Source organism: Myotis davidii, unplaced genomic scaffold (assembly GCF_000327345.1).
Source record: "Myotis davidii unplaced genomic scaffold, ASM32734v1 scaffold346, whole genome shotgun sequence".
Lineage (NCBI taxonomy): Eukaryota > Metazoa > Chordata > Mammalia > Chiroptera > Vespertilionidae > Myotis > Myotis davidii.
Window position 1 is genome coordinate 1,450,064 of NW_006297386.1, and position 15,104 is coordinate 1,465,167.

Below are 15,104 nucleotides of genomic sequence, written 5' to 3' on the forward strand. Positions count from 1 at the left end.
ATAGAATTGTTGAGAGGATTGCATAACTGAACACATGTAAAACACTTAGAAAATTGCTTGGCACATAATAAATGTTTAATAAAAAATTTTAAAGAGCAGAGGTAAAACTAATTTTAGAGATAAATGGAACCAACGGATAAATTCCATCACTTATTATGTTTTCTATCTACATTTCAGTATTTCCCAACTTCAGACAAATAGCTTAGCAATTGTTCTAAAAAAGCCTTCTTTTCTAAGATCAATATAAAATACTAAAGGCCCGGTGCATGAAAATTGTGCATGGGTAGGGTCCCTAGGCCTGGCCAGCGATCAGGGCCGATCTGTGGGGCAACCAGCGGGGTGATCAGAGGACCTCCCCTGGCACCCGCCTTGGCTGGCCTGGGTCTGGGAGCAGCTCCTGCATTGAGTGTCTGCCCCCTGGTGGTCATTGCTTGTCATAGTGACCGGTCATTCCACCATTCGGTCGATTTGCATATTGGGCTTTTATTATATAGGATTTCAGGGAAGGACTCTGATTGGCCCAGTTTACGTGATGTGCCCATTCCTGGACTAGCCATTTTGCAGGTAAGGATCTATGATTAGCAGGGCCAGGATTCCCAGTTTATACCTGTTATCTTGGCACCTTCCACCCTCTCAAATGTCCCAGTTTCCATAACATTATCCACACAGTATCCTTGCTACAATGTTTAATCTGAAGCTATTTATAAGGAAACAATCAGAAATATCTAGATTGTGGGACATTCTATAATATAATCATCATGGATGCTTTAAAATATTAATGTAAATGATAATCCATTTTTAAAAGAAGATTAAATGAGATAAAATAAGATAATCCAATGAAATGCAATATCCTAGGAACTGAGTGAACATTTATAAAGAACATTTTGTGAACAATCAGGTGTGATGGCAGCACTGCACTTATGTAGAAGAATGCCCTTTGCTCTGTGAGATACACCCCAAAAGAGTTGAGAGAAGACTGTCACATTTGCACCTTCCTTTCAAATGATTCAAATAAAAAGGTTACATGGATAGAGATACAGAGCAAGTGTCACAAAAATGTTAGCAATTGTTGCATCTGCATAATTCAATATTATATTATTCTTTTTTTTTTAATCCTCACCCAAGGATATGTTTTTATTGATTTCTTTTGAAAGAGAGAAGAAATGAGGGGGGGGGCGGGGGGAGAGAAAGAGAGAGAGAGAAACATCTCTGTGAGAGAGAAAAATCAATTGGTTGCCTCCCATATGTACCTCAACTGGGGATTGAGCTTGCAACCTTTTGATGTACAGGGATGGTGCTCCAACCAACTGAGCCACCCTGCCAGGACTGTATTATTCTTTTGATGCTTCTGTAGGTTTAATTATTTTCAAAATAAAAAAAAATGGGGTAATAAAATTACCCCATGTGAATGCAATACATTATATGGTTACTCTATCTATGATTGGACCACTAGATTGGTTGTCTACCCTTGAACAATTTCTAATTATTCTATGAAAGGGAATTAAATTCATATAAAAAGGTGGCTAGTTCCATTCAGAAGTTTCTTACATATGAAGAAGAGCAAGTTCCCAAGGAGTTTGAAACAAAAGAAGAATTAATGTGCATCAGGCAGCCACCCAGTTGAATTATAATAATTTAATATGCAAAAGATATCTAGTCCAAATGCCATTATTCTTGAATTCTACTTATCAGAAGGAGTAAACCAATCATTGTCCTTTTAGCAAGGAAATGCCTCTTTGTTAATTGCTTCCCTAAAATTACCACAGACCTTTACATGGACCTGGTCAGAAAATTTCACTGAGAGAGGCTTACAGTGTGGTCCCCAAGATTGGGTCCCATCCAATCTGAAAATTGCTGACAATTATCCACTACTACTACTATTTCTCTAACCAAAACCTAGGAGAACCTGCAAACTTTCCTGTGATGAAGGTTTGTTGTTGTTGTTGTTCGTTAAAATTTTAAAGAATGCGCACCATTTCAAATGTCATAATTATGAAAGGTATTTGAAAAGTCAGGCCATAAATAGTGATCTGAGTTTGAATCCCGAATTTACCATTTGTAAGATGTCACTTTGGGGAAGCTACTTTACATCTCTGAGACTTTCCAATAATTGTTATTATTGGAAAAATGAGAATAATGACACCAGCCTTACAGGGTTGTTGCAAGTCTTAGATCAAACAAGGGAAAATATGTAATAACTGCTTTCTGTGAATGAAAATGATGCAGAGGAGGACTCAGCTCCTGACTTCAGGGACCTCACTCTCTAGTAACCTCTCCCTCTCCTCACCCATGTTGCTGCTTACCCCAAACAATTAGAATTTTTGTCCAAAATAAGTGAATGATCCTCTATTCAGGCAAATGCGACACAGAAAGACGGGCTTTTTTATGTCTAAGACAACTTAATTGCAGAGCATCTAATTTTCATCTTGTTTTGTTTTTGAAACACTACCTTAACCCAAGTTCATTGCCATGCATCAAGTTCTAAAAAGGCATTTATTCCCCTTTCTTTCCTTTCTATATGAAATATTACTTTCTCTTTGCACAAAAAAATTAGCATTCTCTTAAATTAATTTAGATTGTCCCCATCAGTAGATATGTCTAAATGTTTTTGTGAATAAGTAGGACCTTGTTGCAGAGTATTATGTCATCAATAAAACAAAATACATAGTTGGTGAATTACCTGGTACAAATTCATTTTCTCCAGATTATAGAATCTTTGTTTGCAGTAAGTGTGTAATAGATGGAAAAAATGTAGTTAGGCTACATGGTAAGATATTTGAATTCACAGAATTAGAAAAAAATTATTTTGGTTTGGAAATTAAGAGAGCAAGACCTCAATATCAGGATATGAAACAATCTAGAGTACTAAAAGTCACTGATATTTGTTCTGAATTGAATGCAGGAATTTCAAAGTATAGACTGAGAACTAGGCAAGATTGAAGAATTCAACTTTATTACCTTTATACCACAATAACCTAATACAAAGGCAAAATAAAATACAATTAGGACTTTCACTATTAGAAATACCAGTTTCCAACCCTCACCAATCCTGCCCAGAACTCAGAATCTTAAATGATACTGTTATAAAGCCTATTGCTTTAATAAAGTAGGCTAAATTTTATAAATAGTCTGAAGCAAAACCATTTCATTGTTTACACAATCCATTCACTTATTTAAAAGTTTTTAAAAATGCTAATGAGCACAAATTGAGATTCAATTTCTCCTCTCTGTGGAAAAAGTTCATGAAAGAAGACAAAAAGCAAAAATTATCTCCCCAAATAGAAAATAAACCAATGTCTTAAATCCAAACAAACATTTACACCTTGGTGTACTATTTTGCAATACTTCAAGGTGAAAAAATATTCAATAGAAATGGAAACAAAAGTTTTGTTTTGTTTAAGTCCTTCCTTATTATTAGGAAACTATTGAAATAGAAGGCATAGTTCCTAGAAGAGATGAATCATTATCTAGAGCAGAAGTAATGAGGCATTAAAGGCTCTCGCACGGATCTTAAATGCAGTCAGTCCCAAACAGTGATAAATGAAATGGTCAAGATTTTAAAAGTCAAGGGGAAAAATAAGTCAAGGGAAGCTTTGTGGCAGAGGGCCCAGAAGAATCAAGTAATGTGTGGAAAGTGAACTTCCAGTCTCTAACATTTTAAATGTTTTCATTTCTCTAAAGAACCAAATTTTCAGATGGTTTGGATTGGCCTTTCCTTATGATCTTAAATTAGTCCCTTAATTGTCCACAATTCTCCCTATTTAAACCTTCTAGGCCTCCAAAAGACAGAATAGAATCTTTAGTTCCTTGGAAGCAAGTAAAATTTAAAATCAAGATATTATTATTGTCCCTATACCTGCTATATATTTTAAATAATTCCTGTAAAGGAATTTGTGGATAGAGATGCCTGTGGCTTGAATGTTTGTGCCCCATCCTTCCCACCTCCTCATCTGCCCCGCAACCCCACAAAATTCAAATGTTAAACCCTAATGCCCAATGTAGCAGAATTAGGAGGTGGGGCCTTTGAAAGGTGATTAGGTACTAAGGGCAGAGCCCCCATGAATGGGATCCTTGGCTCTGGAGAGATGCCTAAACCCCTTCCACCATGTGTAGCTAATACAAGACGTCTGTGACCCAGAAGAGGGCCCTCATCTGACCATGCGGGCACCCTGATCTTAGACTTGCAGCCTCCAAAACTGTGAGAGATAAATTTCTGCCACACATTTTGTTATAACAGCCTGAAAGGACTAAAACATGAGACTTATTAGAAACAAGTGGAGGTCAAGTCCCCTACAACAAACAGAAGTATAAGGCCCAATTCTTACTGCCAACCAAGTTCAATGGGTTATGAAATTTCAGAGCTAATTATTTCTCCTGCTGATTAGATGGCATCTCCTCCTGTCCAAACAATTACTGCTAACAAATGTGCATTTTTAAAATTAGAGGGTGATGATGTAGAAGAGGAGACATAGGGCTACCAAGATAATCGACACTAATGGCCAAATAAATCCTTAGAGGTAACAGAAAGGAGTACGAAAAAAATTGTAGCAAGTATCTCCATGAGCAAGCCTACTGGGTGCTGGGAATTGTCTCTAGTTTGATCTTAGAGGTGGTTACATTAAGCTGTACATGTGTAAACATCTATTAAGTTATATCCTTACTTTTGGTGCACTACACTCTATGTAAGTTATGGCTCAATAAGGAAGTAAAAAACACATCTATGAGTTGATATTTTTCAATAGCTCTAAAATCCACGTTTTGTTTGGAGTTGAACCCTTCAACTATTATAACGATTAAGAGCACATGGGTTCTCCATGGCTTTCATGCACCCATGACATTCATGTTAAATCTCTGTAACTCCCTTGAGAAGCTATGTTCCTTCCTATATAATCAAAGCTCAGAAAACCAGGGCCAACATTTGACTTAATAAGAGAGCAGAAAGGTCATGTATATCAAATGATTACTGTGCCTAAAAGTCCTTTCTACCTCCTGGCAGAATTCTAGAAATATCCACTCTTAATCAAACCTCTGGGTAAATGTATTCAAGCATTTTACTAAAATGCAATTTTTAGAATAAAGGTTTTCTAAAAGTCACCTAAAATAGCTTTGAAGGAATGGAATACAGGGAAATGTTTATTGGTGTCTAAAAAGTCCGGTGCATGGATACCACCATGAAGGATAAGCTCCAAAGTTATATCAGGATGTTGCCTGCTAGCAGAAATGGGAAAAGTGGTGGAATGGGGGGAACAAAAGAGAGACAGCACTCAATTTTTTCCTGCCAAGCATGTGGAGAGATTATTCAAGTATTAACAATGCTACTCTCCCATTCCCTCATCACCAGAGATACAGGCTGGAAATTTGAGTGTGGGATGCATAGAGAAAGGAGACAAAACTCATCTCCAAAATTCATCAACCCCAATACAGATGAAACCTCCCCGGAATTATGAACTGGGAAACTTGGCTTCAGCTCTAAATCTGTCACTATGTAGCTGTGAAGTTATCACTTAATTTCTCCCATTCACCATTTCTTCATCTATAAAAGGAAGAGGTGGAACCGGATGATGTATAAGCCAGGGATTCCAAGTGCTCCTGGTCTTGCTGAATTACACTATCTCCTACTCTGTCCTGTTGGGTTCTATAACTTTGCAATTAGAGAGGAGGAATGTTTCCACTTGGAGCAGGAGGTTGTCATTGTTTATTTTCATGTCTACCGTGGCAACATTCAAACATGCTGAGATCACAGTTACGCCTGGCTCTCTCCCCAGTGTCCTCTCGCTGGCATGCTTTCCAGAGAAGCAGACTTGAAACAATAAAGGACAAAATCGCTGGGAATTCCTACATGTCTCCTAAGAAAATGCATCACTCTCAGGAGTCAGGATTGGCCTATGTCGTTAGTATTTTCGCCAATGGCACCAATTCTCCCCCAGGTTTTTGGGTTCTAATTCATAGGTGACTGTCCCGGGTGATAGTCATTGGATTTTACTGAAGATTCGACTCTTAAAACCTAAAATTATGAACATTATTCTATTTCCGAGGGCAAATCTGCAGACAGAGCTAAAACTGCACTGCTAGCAAAGACCGAAAGATTTTAAATGTGAGTTCTTTTCTCTACATTTCAAAGCAATATTTCAGAATAGTAATATTTAATAGGTTGAATTGCAGTTTGCAACATTAGAATGACTTTAAGGAGTTTGAGAGTTAGTCTGTCGGTGAGGATACTATCCAATGACGGCATCAATTTTCAACCTTTTTCATCTCATAAACTACTAAAATTCTGCAACACACCAAAATATATATTGTATTTTTTGCCAATCTGGTTAAAAATAGGTATAACTTTGATTGATTTACAAAAAATAATAATAGTAATTACCTACCCTTTTTGCGCCAAAGTGACTTTAAAAAACCGCCTATACTTGTATATAAGGATTTCTGGTACCAAGAATTAACCAATCAGACACAAGCTTACTATGTGACATGACCAATAGTATGCAACTCGATTATATGACCTAAATATTTATGGTTCAAGACAGGACATTCACACTGCATGGTTATTGTGTTGGTTGTTGTCATTATTTTATTTGACAGTCTAAGGAAAGGAAGTCAGTGCCCCTGACCAAACAGTCAGATGTTGCATGTTTTAAAAATTCTTGCAGCTCACTGGTTGTAAATCCCGGACTTAGAGGATGTAGAGTGTTGTAGACCTGTGAATGTGAAAGTCCGGACACATTCTCCAGGATCTTGCTCTATCAAAATGACTCAGGCACACAACCAAATCATGTAAAAGATTAAAAGTTGGCATTGCTCCTGCCAAGAAAACAAGTTACTGAGACAGAATCCGTTCCTTAGGGAGTATGGCAGCCATCAAATCATGGACAAAATAAGTATAAATGTTCCAGTTTATTTGGTAAGCACTGTGCAGCCACAGCTGCCCTCACAAACCCCTGTCCTACCCTGAGCTGGAGTGGAGAGAGGTGGGAGAGAAACTAGTATCTGAGAGGTACTTTAAATTAAAAAATTAGGGCTGCAGATATGGCATCCAGAGGAGAGAGGACATTATCTTTACCCCAAGTCTGCTATAATGAGTATACTTCATAAAAGGTCACTAATTCCACCAGAAAAAGTAAAAAAAAAGGTAAAAACATACATTTCCACTGGTAGCAGGATCTGTTTAATATTCTGTTTACCACTTTCATTGGTGTCATCACAAAACTAAATTTTACTACCCGGCACACCTGCTAAAAATAAAAGCATGATTTAGTAATAAGCTTACTTTCAACTACATATCATTCTGATTTCTAAAAATCCAGTCCTAAACAAGCCTGATTTTAAATTTAAAGTGCGCTGTCCTTTTTAATTTCTAAAAATAGTTGGCTTAGCTAAATATGTAGGTCTTGCAGAATTGGCTAGATTTATGAAACATTCCTTAATAAACCAAACAGTGTCTATATAAAAAGCAGATGCAATACCTTTGTAATTCAATTTTATAGTTTAAAAATATTCTACGTGGAAGTGCCAAATTCTGCCCTGCAGAGACACAGGGCTCCCAATGACGTCAATAAGAGACACACACCCCCAAAGGAGGGCAAAACGGTGCCCTGAGCACTTAAATTTAGTAATCCATTAGGCGCAGCAAGGAAGAAAAGATCAGTTCAAATACCATCTCATCAGCATTTAAATCTGCCAATGCTAAATGCTATTCAGGGCATGTTAAACCCACGGTTTAGAGATGAAGAAATGTAACAGCAAAACAGTCACGTTCCATACAACTTCTGACCAATTTTTTAATTGGAATTTCTTGTACACTTCTATTCCCAAAGGTAACAAGGCTTTCATTCCTTCTGAGACCATCTTTTACCATTTTAAGAGAGCTGGAGAGTCTGACTTCCTGAAATAAAATGTAGAACTTGAGGTTGTATAAACAAGGAAAAACCTCTGCCTTAAATGAATACAAAGAGGATTTATGCATGAACTAATGACTGCTTCTGATGCAAGCCAGCACTCTGGAGTCTCTTGAAGAGGACAGATGAAGGGAAGACAGTGGGAAAAGAGAAAAGCTAAGAGCTGCAAGAGCTGAGTGATGCTTCCAGAGAAGTCACTGATTCTCTGTGTCTCTGGCACCTTGTCTAGGTTCAACTGACGCATAGGAAACTCTTCTATCTTAACTATATGCTGTTAAAGTGAGGATGCATTACCACACTAAGTATAAAAATATTTTAAAGAATTAAATGCATCATAGGAAAATATAGTAGTAGCAAAAACATCCTCGGAGTATAGTCTTCAAATTTAAATTATCATTAATTATGATTCTTTGTTGGATTCTATCATTAATGGAATTTTTCTAGAAGAATTCATTCCTTGACTGCTCCATGAATTTTAAACACCTTGGAGACATACCATGTTTGATTAATTATAAAGCAAGACTAAAGTTGGACAATCTTCCCCCCAATAATCATCCCTCTTTCTATTCCCTTCCTCTTTCGATCAGTTTTGCTTCCTGCTTACAGAATAATCTTACTAGAGAACGTTGTTCCCAGTAGAAACTTCACTGCTGCCCCGTTAACCAGAGGGCAAGTCTGAATGTCCTACGCTGACCATCGAGGTCCTCTTTGATCTGCCACACTTCCCAGTACCCAGTCTGAACTATTCACTGCCCTCCTATCAAGCCTTCACACTTTCCCACATTGCCATTTTGCTCTGTCTGCCAACAAGCCCATTTCCAGAGGTCCCTGTGTAGGTTGCCCTTTAATTGGGACCTCCCACAGATCACCTCCCACACAGGGCCACACACATCCCTTGCCAGAAGTACTTTATTCCTCCCTGATCTCCTCATAGCAGCTAGCTTGTACAGTGGTCCCCCCTGATCCATGAGGTACATGTTCCAAGACCCCAGTGGTAGTATCAAGCCCTATATAGAGGGTGGGGCAAAAGTAGGTTGACAGTTGTTCATATGGAAAAAACCAATAACTAAAAATACAAGAATAAACTCTGTGAGTCAACTGTCACCCTAATTTTGCCCAACCCTGTATTTTCATATACATATATACCTATAATAGTTTAATTTATAAAGTAAGCAGAGTAAGAGATTAACAACAACTAAAAACAAGGTAGCACAATTATAACAATGTACGGTAATAATAGTTATGTGAATGTGGTCTCTCTCTCAAAATATCTGAAATTTCCCATTTTATATTTTCAAACTGCAGTGGGCCATAGGTAACTAAAATTGTGGAACGTGAAACGGGGGATAAGGGAAGATTTCGGTGCTTCCTTAATGCAATGAATAACTTTCAGTTACTAATGTGATTTATTTCTCTCATTAGCCTTACGGGCAAGTTGCACATTTAATTCATACTTTTTATCAGAAAATGCCTAGACTGATATTTCACCAGCATTGCAAGAGCCAAACATACTTGCTGGGATAGATTAGTACACGATGTTATGATTATTGGTGAGGAAACAATCATTATAGTCAAAATCAAGAGACTAAAATGCTCAAGAGCGGCCAGAGCACCAGAGGACTATAAAATGTGCCGGCGCAAGTAGCTTCTAGTCTGGCAACAGGTTCCAGTGCGAATTTCTTTCCCGGGATCACATCTTAAAATTTGAAGCTATCACTTGTTACATTATTGCTGGAGAAAGATAACGAGAGAGGCAGCTGAGGAGCCTTTTGTGCCGTCACCATCTAACCCTCACAGTTCACCTGAATGCTGCTCGCCTGACTTAGAAGCCCGGTAGGTTTTATAAAAGACAGACTCACAACAACGCAAACAAGAAAGCGCTTCCACTTCTCCCACAGAAACGCGTCCACGAGGTGGTGTCCTACCTCCTGTCTCTACAAATGAGCGACAGGAGGGACCAGGCGGATAAGAAATATGGCTGACCCCTTAGCTAGTGGCTGCAAATTAGACTGAAGGGAACATTTTTGGATGTTAATAAATCAAGCCATTGTGGAGCCCTTAATCATTTGCAGCTGCAGGGCCCTCCGCTGATCCACCTGCGGCATTCAGGGGGCATGCAGAGGCTGAGTCCACCCCCAGGTTTCTGACTTAATAAAACTGGCCTGGAGATTTGGCATCTGTATTTTTTTTAATATACTTTTATTGATTTCAGAGAGGAAGGGAGAGGGAAAGATAGAAACATCAATGATGAGAATCATTGATCGGCTGCCTCCTGCACACCCCCAATGGGAATGGAGCCTAGCATGTGTCCTGACCGGGAATCCACTGTGACTTTCTGGTTCATAAGTCCATGCTGAACCACTGAACCACACCAGCTAGGCAGGCATTTGTATTTTTAACAAACGCCCAGGACACTGTGTTGTATACACCAGAGATGAAGATTCAAGTTGAGTTTAAAAGTTATTTTCCTTTTTAAATTTTAGTGCCCCCATGTAGTAACACTATGTCATTATATCAACAACTTAAAATGACCAATCACTGCCACTAGGTTCATTAAAGTAAGGCAATCAGAATCAACATCAGATATATACAGGATGAGAATATTTTACAAAGCATTTTATTGATTAATCAATTATAATCTCAGACAGAATTTGTGTGTTGGGATGGGGGTGGGGGAGTAAGGAGAATTTTCCAATTAAAACCAAAACCATTTTCTTTCTTATAAGGGAATCACTTCTTTAGCCACAATACAATAGAATTTCATTAATGAAATTAATGTTTTGGGTTCAAAAGAGACTAAATAGGTAAAATAAGATATCTATATTCACCAGTTCCCCTGGAGTGTTTGAAGTAGCACACAGTTGTTTCATCCATTCCACTCTTCTCCATCTGCCAGCAATGCCTCAGTAAGAAAATTTATCTAAGGCTTATTTTCTTCTGGAATCTCTTCCTTTCTCCCCTTCTCCAATTATTTATGTCTTTTCCTTGACTAGTAGAAGCAACAACTGAGTCTCATCATTTAGAAGATGTTGTTAGAATAAGAGTCCACCTTTTGAATTAGACATTTGAATCTAATCCAATCAATCTGAAATCTCTGAGTTTCAAAAAACATGGCCAGGGAGCTGGTTTGGCTTAGTGGAGAGAACATCAGCCTGCAGACCAAAGGGCCCTGGGTTCGATCCCAGTCATGAGCATGTACCTTGGTTGCAGGCAGGAGGCAATCAATATCTGTCTTTCCCTCTCTCCTCCACTCTCCCTAAAAATCAATGGGGAAATAGCCTCAGTTGAGGATTAGCAAAAAATCATGGCAGGAAATAGCATTTTCTCATGATTGTTTAGTCTGTCCTGCTGCATGTTTTGTGTGTTGCATTTTTACCTAAAAATGAAGCAATGAACATAAGATGTGAAAGTTATTCATAACTTAAAAGTGCAAGAGGGCATGTTTCAGGTTTCTTAATTATAAGGTTCTTGTTTGACTCATTTTCTCTTTTAACTATTTTCTCTTTCTTTTTATCAGATCAGATTTTTGTCTCAGCTCAGTTAGATTTCTCAAATAGAAAATCTCTCCATTCTCTAAACCATCATCTAAATTTTGCTTTATTTCATAACTCAACATGTTTCAAAATTTATTTTAAAAGGGCATTCTTCTCCATTTAGCTACATTATATTATATAGAGACCAAAGCGAGCCTATAGTAAAAATAAGCAAAAAAATAATAATTATGGAAACAAAGAGAGAAATGAACCTTGTCCTGGCTTCAGCAAAAACAACCCAATTTCTCCTCACTCAGTCTATGTAAAAGCCACCGTACTATTACGGGATATGTGATATTGTAAGGCAAAAAGACATAAGAATAAAAGTAAGAACAAATAATCAAAATATCACTCAGGAGACACCAATTCATATAGAAGCTAACTCTGAATCTTCCCACTATCAGGTTCGATCTCTCAACAATTTCCTGTCCACGTGACAGCTTTTTTAATAAATTGCCCAGTGGCTTAGTAGAAAGCTAAGTGCTGCTTTAGATGGGAGCTCATCAAGTCAATTCCAAAAGTACTGATGCAGCGAAATCCTTCTTCAGTACCTTTTCTGATTATCAAGTCTTCCTGAATCAAGATTCAAAATGGCAAGGCAAAAACGGGTCACATTAAATTTGAAAAACAAAGCATGCAGCTTGTACGTAGAAGGAAGAAGGGAAAATGAGCTCCTGAACTTCACTGCAATGGATCTCTTAAGAGTGGTTGTTATCAAGTCCACCCAAGATAGATACATCTATCAAGTCTGCATTGCACTGCTCTTGACTGGGGGAGGTTGGTGCTCTGTTATAGCACCTTTTCCTTGTGTAAAATGTATCACTGTTCAGTTGTCTGAATGTTATAGCTTACTTACTAGTATATACATAATAAAGATATTAAACAGGTATTATTAACAAATCATAGAAATTACTAATCACCAAAATTGGAGGAGAAAAATAGAAGCTGCAGTTGACCCTTGAACAACATACTTTGAACTGTATGGGTCCATTTGCACATGAATTCTTTTTTATAAATATTTACAGTACCTGAAATGTATTTTCTCCATAAGAATTGAGTACATAAGTAGCACATACAAAATATGTGCTAATAATCAACTATATATGTTCTGGTCAACAATAGGCTATTAGAAGTTAAGTTTTGGGGGAGTCAAAAGTAATACATAGATTTTTTACTGCGTTGGGAGTGAATACCCCAATCCCTGCATTGTTTAAGGGTCACCTATAATTGTAACAGGAAGAGTTTGGCTATCTATAAATCTGAAATATTTATTTAGGGCATAGGACAATAGCACTAACACATTATAAAAATACAAAATAGCCCTAGCCAGTTTGGCTCAATGGATAGAGCATCAGCCTGCAGACTGAAGGGTCTCGAGGGTGATACTGATCAAGGGCACACACTGTGGTTGCAGGCTCAATCCCCAGACCTGGTTGGGGCATGTGCAGCAGGCAACCAATCAACGTGTCTCTCTCCATCTGTTTCTCTCTGTCTCTCCCCCTCCCTTCCATTCTCTCTAAAAAAATCAATGGAAAAATATCCTGTTGTTAATCCTTAACAATAACAACAACAGAAAGAACACCTCAAAACATTTCCTACCAAGTTTCCTCTATTTCATCTAACAATGACAGAAAAAGGGAGAGAATATGGGGGAATATGCTACTCCCTCTGCTTGAAATCCCCTTACTTTTACCTACATACTTTATGTGCACTCCTGTTATCACTAAGACTCCGGAAATCACATTACATCAGATGTGCTTTGCTTATGTTTCTTCTGCCCACTTAGATGATGAGTTCCTGAGGGTAGAAGACAGGGTTAGAGAGTGTTATCTTTGCATTTCCATTGCTTAGCACATTTTTGTGCTGGGCAGCTGACGCCATGCATGATACTACTAGTAGTAGAAACAGTACCACTTATTAAGTACCCAATAAGCATCGGATCCTGTGCTCACAACTTTCTAAATATTATCTCTGCTAAGGAAAATAACCCTGTTTGGTAGATTTTCTTGAAACACATTTTCCAGATGAGGGAGCAGGCAGGAAGAGGATATGTCATTTGCCTAGTATCACATAACTTTTAAGTGGTGGAGTTTGAATTTTAACCCAGCTGAAAATAATTGATACACATAGACTTTCCAGACTATACCATTTATCCGGTGCTCAAAAAAATGTTTGTTGAGAAGAATATTAAAAATAAAAGAACATGAGCCATATAACACTAAACTCATGGTTGATCTCTTCGCTCTCCCATCCCACTTCCCTCTGAGAAGCCTCAGTCTGTTGCATGCTTCTATGTCTCTGGATCTATTTTGCTCATCAGTTTATTTTATTTATTAGATTCCACATGTGAGTGAGAGCATATGATACTTGACTTTCTCTGACTGACTTATTTCACTTAGCATGATACTCTCCAGGTCCCTCCATGCGGTCTCCAAGGGTAAGAGACACCTTCTCTTTTACTGCTGCATAGTATTCCATGGTGTAGATGTACCACAGCTTTTTTACCCACTCATCTACTAGTGGGCACTTGGGCTGTTTCCAAATCTTGGCTATTATAAATAATGCTGCTATGAACATAGGGGTGCATATATCTTTCTGATTGGTGTTTTGGGTTTCTTAGGGCTCAATTAAATAGGAGAGAAGCTGGGAGGAAAAGAATGTCTAGTCCTCATATCTCATAAAGCAGTTAAATGGTATATGAGCATTTCAGTTTGCAATAAATCCACCTTTTTCTCTTTGGTTTTTAATGTCCATGTGTCTGTATGTGTGTTTGCCACATGTCTTCCAGTTCAAAACAAGCATTATATTGTTAATGTTATGAAAGTCCAATTTACACAGGGAGCCCACTGGCTCTTTCAGGCTCCTAGATAGTCTCTGCAACCAAAGATGCTGGGAAAAGTGGATAGCCTCACCCAAAAGAATGACAGAGAAGCCCTATCTTTCACCATGCACCAAAATCAACTCAAAATGGATTCAAGACTTGAACATAAGACCTGAAAGCATAAAACCCCAAAAAGAAAAACAGAGAACAAGCTCCTCGACATTGGTCTTGGCAATGATTTTTTGGATTTGACACCAAAAGCAAAAGCAACAACAGCAAAAATAAACAAACAGGACCACATCAAACTAAAAGGCTGGTTGGGATGAAATACATGAAGAAAATCAGGCCACATACTGATAAGTACTGGAAAAGTGAGGAGTATTTAATAGACTTAGATTACCACACATGACACTACATTAAAACTCAATTAACAGTAGCTTTTTGAAGGTTAGTTGCAATATAGATCCTAAAAACATATCAATGAAGTTGTTATGCTCCATTGGTCTGCCCTACATTTTGAATAGACTTTTTACCAATGCATGCTTTTATAATATCACTAGAGGCCCGGTGCACAAAAATTTGTGCACTCGGGGGGAGGGGGGTCCCTCAGCTCAGCCTGTGCCCTCTCGCAGTCTGGGACCCCTTGGGAGATAACGACCTGCTGGCTTAGGCCTGCTCCCGGGTGGCAGAGGGCAGGCCCAATCCCTAGGTGCAGCACCTGGTCGGGCTCAGAGCAGGGCTTATTGGGGAGTTGGGGCACTGCCCCCTGTAACGCATAGAGCAGGGCCCATCAAGGGTTTGGGGAGCTCCCCCATGTCATGCACAGAATAGGGCCGATGGGGGAGTTGGGGA